The sequence below is a fragment of the Mustela erminea genome, chromosome 6 (genome assembly GCF_009829155.1).
Source record: "Mustela erminea isolate mMusErm1 chromosome 6, mMusErm1.Pri, whole genome shotgun sequence".
Classification (NCBI taxonomy): Eukaryota; Metazoa; Chordata; class Mammalia; order Carnivora; family Mustelidae; genus Mustela; species Mustela erminea.
The window spans coordinates 62,355,453-62,361,602 of NC_045619.1; the positions used below are offsets into that span (position 1 = coordinate 62,355,453).

A 6,150-nucleotide genomic window follows, 5' to 3' on the forward strand; every position below is an offset into this window, starting at 1 on the left:
TTGTTCATAAGACAAAAGCACTGCTTCTTAGAAAGTTGAAAACAGTAACTAAATATTAAGTTACCACATAGCTTTCTGAACATTAATCATCAAAGAAGAGTTCTCAAGCTAGTAATAGTCTGTGGACTCATATTTATTGATTTAATTATAACATTGTTAAAGTGAGAAAAAAAAATCAACCCAGCAGAAATACATAGAAAACTCTTACAATATTATTATATATACCACTTAAATTGCTTCCAATGGAAACTCAAAAGGATAGAATGGCATGATAGTGAAATTAGAAATGTTAAAGAATAAAATAGAACATGGCCTAATACAATATGCTGTAGGGGAAAATAAAGTGTGTGCTGAAAGACAAAAATAGTAAATATAAGAAATCAGGCCAATAAAAGACAAGACTTATAAGAATAACCTTCTAAGTTTCCACAGAGAGTTTGAGAATGCTCTCTGAAGATGGAAACCAGGAGCCAAATGGTCCAAGATGATTCCAAGGAGAGGCCTGGAGGAAGAAAAAGGGAAGCAATGATTATAAAATTATAGTTCTGGAAGGGATTTGAAAGATTAGTTACAGAGCGCCTGAGTGGCACAGTTGGTTAAACCTCTGACTCTTGACTTCAGCTCAGGTCATGATCTCGCACAGAACAGCCTCTCGGTTCTCTGTTCATGGTTCATAGAATGCATCTTTAATACTCTCCCTTGACTCATTTTTTTCTATCTTGTACCTTGTCCTACTCTACATCCTGCTTTTTTTTTTTTGCTTTGAAATTTAGAAACAACTTTTATTTAAGATCTGAAATACAATTCCTAAAATACCAACTTCTCCAGAAAACCGTGGCTATCCAATAATGTGTTACCTCTGTCCTGTTAGAATGTGTGTTAGACTCAAATACAACAACCATGACACAAAGCACCATCCTTCAACAATTTGAGCAAAGATAGAATGCCTAAGGAACAACACAGATGGACTTATAGAGGATGGGCTGCTTTACTTCAAACCCCATTTTTTAAAAAAAGAGCACAAATGCATGAGTTTTGAGGTACATGCATTAAGTTGAAACTTTGGCACTAGGAATCAAGACATTTTGTCACGTAGTGTTAACACATACTAGAAAATTGTGTAGCATCAAAGGGATAGAACCACCAGCATTCAAGCAACATTGTCCGCTAGGCACTAAAATGTTCTACTGAATGCTTCTTCTTCATCTAATGACTGTGTCACTGGTAGCAACTTTGAAATGAGAAAAAGAGCTTGCACTCTTCTCATCTTCTATTTAAAAACAAAACAGAAAACAAACTGAAACACAAGCCCTGTTCTACATTTACAATTTTAAAGAACATCAATTTCACAAGAAAAAGATTAATAATAAAAAGAATGTTTACAGATACAGACGTAATGGCGAGTGGTCAGTAGACCCTCACCGGGCTTTGTGGTGGCCGAAGCCACTTTGTAATCACTGGCAGTAAACAGAGATGCAGCATTCCTTGACAGGTATTTTAGGAAATCATGCGAATAGCCCAACAATAATGCAAGGCTCTTCTCATCAAGGGGAGTATATGCCAACATTGCTCCGATTTTTACAAATAATCTCTATAGGTGTAGGGCTCCCTCAACCTGGGACATTGGTGTATCAGGGCAAGCCAAGAGGACTTCTTCATAGTGGGGCCTCCCAAATTTGTGGAGCAGCTGAGTGCCCAACATCACATTGAAATATTCTTTTATTCTTGCCACAACTTCATTAACTATATACTCCTTATTACCAACATTTCCCTATAACTTCTTGCAATTTGCATACTCTTCCAGAATGGCATCTGCATTTTCCTTAGCAGGGAGTTGAAACAGCTGCTTCTAGCCCGGTAACTAAGTCCCAGTCCTGAATGAACCATGATTTTAATTCTTCAGGAATCTTTACTTTAACTTCCATTCTATTCTCTCTTTCTTTCTTTCCTTCCTTCATTCCTTTGTTCCTTCATTCCTTTCCTTTCCTTCCTTCTTCTTTCCTTCTTTCTTTCTTTTTTGAGAGAGAGAGGGAGAGGGAGAAACAGACCCTCCAATGAGTGGGGAGCCCGACACAGGGCTCGATCCCAGGACCTGGAGATCGTGACCTGACCCAAAGGCAGATGCTTAATGACTGAGCCTCCCAGGCTCCCCACTTCCATTCTTTTCTTAAGCGGCTCCTCATTTTCAACAATGGGGTCTGTCTAGGACCCCTTCCTTCTGAGGTGGCTGGGGTGCTTTGCTGGCACTACCACCATCTCCATTTCCAGGAGTCTTCTGCTTATTCTTTCTTGTCTTCCTCACAGATCCCAGGATGGGGGGTTCTCTGCAGAACAGCACCCACCCCAACTGCCTATGAGAGCCAGTTCCAGATTCTTCTGCTGTGGACCAGCAGTCTTCTAGTAGGTTGTTTGAAGTTGTCTTCTGCAGATTGTTGTCCATAAGTTTGAAGACCCTACTTTCTGGAACTCATTCAACCCTGTTTTCACTCCAACCAATAATCTTCTTCCTTCTTTACCTTCCAAGAACTCCTAGTGTTTTCCCAGATGGAACCTCCTAGATCTCCTGGAATGGTCTGGAAGGATGAAGTGGGAGAGACAACCCAGATTCTGTAATCAGGGATGGTTCTGCAATCAGGATCAGATCTTCTGATCCTTTCTATACAGCAAACTTAGTTTTTCTGATGATGGCATTTTTGTCCTGACCTCCAAGCACAGTGCCCTTCAGGCAAGTATGCACACACCAGTTTTTTCTACATCCTGCTCTTAAACTTCATTTTTTACTACCCTATTTCTACCTCTGTCTTATACTCTGAACTTGACATTTATATTAAATCTTTGGCTGTGATCAACCATACTCAGCTCTTCACATTCAACCAATCCTCCTTGATACCCTCATATCTTGACACATCCTCAGCTCTTCACTGCCCACCCCCTGCCCTCACACCCTATCCCAGTTGATTTTCTTTCACTCTGTGGTCAAGACTTTCTTAAGTTCAACCTCTTAATTTGAAAGCTAAATAAATGAAGTTCTACAGAAGTTATGTAGCTTGCCAAAGTCGTTTGGGTAATGAGTAGACATAATCCTGTGATTTACATCCATTCCAGTTATATTTCTACCTATAGTTCTCTCTTTAGTCCTAGCACAAATGGGCAGATCCTTAAGTTAAACTCAGGTCCTCCTTCTAGTAATTTTTTTTTCTTCAGCTCACCCAGCAAATTGTCAAGAAGGGAGGCCAAAGTAAGTGTCTGTGCTCCACTCATCATGATTCTAATGTGATTCCTTAGAAACCCAGCACACTTTGGCCCTCAGGTAGTGTATGGCTTGCTCTACAAAGCATGGTCCACAGACCAACAGCAGCAGTATTACTGGAACTTTGTGAGAAATATAGAACCTCAGGTCTGCTTCATTTACGAGCATCAGAATCCTCATGTGTTCCTTATATTGATGAGAAGAAGGGAGGCTGAAGATATGGGAGCAAAACTCCTTGTTTTGAATTTTTTAGGAACTGTGCTGAGACACTCATTTTCCCCCTATGCTTTTTACCTTTAAAAAAAAAAGCCATTATTGGGGCACCTGGGTGGCTCAGTGGGTTGAGCTGCTGCCTTCGGCTCGGGTCATGATCTCAGAGTCCTGGGATCGAGCCCCACATCAGGCTCTCTGCTCAACAGGGACCCTGCTTCCTCCTCTCTCTCTGCCTGCCTCTCTGCCTGCTTGTGATCTCTGTCTGTCAAATAAATAAATAAAATCTTTTTTAAAAAAGCCATTATTATTTTTAATGAGTAGTTTTTTTAAGAGCAGTTTTAGATTCACAGCAAAGTTAAGAGGACAGAAATTTTTCACATTACCCTCTGCCTCAACACATGCACAGCCCCCATGAAATGGTACATTTGCTACAATTGATGAACCCATACAGACACATTATAATCACCCAAAACCTATAGTTTACATTAGGATTCACTCTTGGTATTGTACATTCCATGGGTTTAGACATGTACCCATCATTATGGGATCATTCAGAGTATTTTCACTGTCCTAAAAATCCTCCATGCTCTGCCTGTTCATCCCTTCCATTTCCCCCACCCCTGAGAACCACTAAACTTTTTAAATTGTCATAGTTGGCCATTTTCAGAATGACATATAGTTGGAGTCATGCATATGTAGTTTTTTCATATTGACTTCTTTTACTAGGATTCCTCCATGTCTTTTCATAGCTTGATTACTCATTTCTTTTAGTGCTGAGTCTTATTCCATTGCCTGTATGGACCCCAGTTTGTTTATCCATTTACCTACTGAAGGATAAGTTGGTTACTTCCAAGTTTTGGCAATTATGAATAAAGCTGACACAAACATCCATGCGCAGATGTTTGTGTAGATATGAATTTTCTACTCCTTTGGGTAAATACCAAGGAGCCTGCTTGTTGGATTGTGTAATGAGGATCTGTTCACATTGGTAAGAAACCACCAAACTGTCTTCCGAAGTGGCTGTGCTATTTTGTGCTCCCACCACCGATGAATGAGAGTTCCTGTGGCTCCCCAAGACCACATTGTCAGTCAGTGTTCCAGAACCTGGCCATTATAATAGGTATATAGCAGTATCTAATCATTGTTTTGATTTTCATTCTCCTGATGACATATGATGTGGATCCTCTCTTCATACGCTTATTTGCGGTCTGTGTATTCTTTTTTGATGAAATGTCTGTCAAGGTCTTTGGCACATATTTTAATTAGATTGTTTCCTTTCTTAATGTTCACTTTGAGTTCTTTGTATATTTTGCACTGCAGTCCTTTATCAGTTGGGTCTTTAGTAAATAATTTTTTCCGTGTGTGTTTTGTTTTCTCATTCTCTTTACATTGACTTTCATTTGTCCTTTTAATGAAGTCCAATTTATCAATTCTTCCTTCATGGATTGTGCCTTTGGTGTTATGTCTGACAAGTCACTACAATACCAAGGTCATCTAGGTTTTGTCCTATGTTATCTTCTAGGAGTTTTATAACTTTGCATTTTACATTTGCTATCAAAAATCTTAAAAGATTTCTTTTGTCACTTGCAATAGCTGAAATAATAACATGTTGGCCTTTCTTGCTTGTGATAACAAGGGGTGCTTGAGTGAAATTTATGTCCATTCCTCCTCTTTTTTTTAGGTACTTCGTACTGTGATTTAAACCACTGCAGGATGTAAAGGCATTCTGATCCACTCAAGAGAAAAGGTTAGAATGTATTAAATATGTTGCATGTTTAAAAAGCTAACATAATGTTGAAATGTGTAAACATGCTTGGTATAAACAGTCCACAAAGCACAGTATTCCTGCTTTGCTCAGCAATAGCAAGGCTTTTAAAACAATGTGCAACACAATTTTGGTGTGTAAAATAGTAAGAAGAAGGTGAGAACTTGGAAGAAACTATTGGGAGCTGAATAAAAATGGTGCTTATATTGTGTGGGCTGACAGAAATTGTCCATTTCAGTGTTCTTATATACCGTAACTCACATTTTGCAAGGACAATATGGGTTTGCCTTTAGCTATTGTCTTATAAAGTGGAGCTGTCTTCCAAATGAGCTGTGTCTGCTGAGCATTTGAGAAAATATGAAGAGCTAAGAAAGCATGACAATTCCTGATTCAGGTCTGGCCACACTGACTTGGTATGTACGCTGCAGACAGGAAATTCTGGTGCTCAGTCTCTGCTTAAGGGAACTTGGGTGTCTGCAGTAATAGAAGGAAAAGGGAAGGCATGTATGGAGTACCTTTGATATATACATCCAAGGTTTTGAAATTCTGGGCAGACTATCAAAATGTAATTCTATACATAACCCAAAAGAAGGCATAAACAGAGTATTTCCTTTTTATTACCACTTTTTCCCCTTGTTTTTCCCCCAAACTCTATGTACTAAGAATATTTTCCTAGCTTCAAAGTTTATAAAATTAAATGTCCTAGATACTTCCAGTATAATTAACCTCTAATAGAATCCTAGAGGCCTAATTTAAATCCTCAGGATTCTATTTTAGGTTCCAGTAGTATAAAATATAAAGTTTCATAAGCTTCAAAGATTGACATTTTGTGTCCTGGAGGTATCAGACCCATTGCCTTTTATGTACAGGTTCGATTTTCATTCGTTTTAGCTCATCTCTGGAATTTTGGAAAGAATGACTG

General features: G+C 38.9%; 1 pseudogene; it reads right to left on the bottom strand.

Annotated features, from left to right (window-relative positions):
• Positions 1-1,360: 1,360 nt before the first annotated feature.
• LOC116593498 lies at positions 1,361-2,471 on the bottom strand (annotated as a pseudogene).
• Between the last annotated feature and the right edge of the window lie 3,679 nt (positions 2,472-6,150).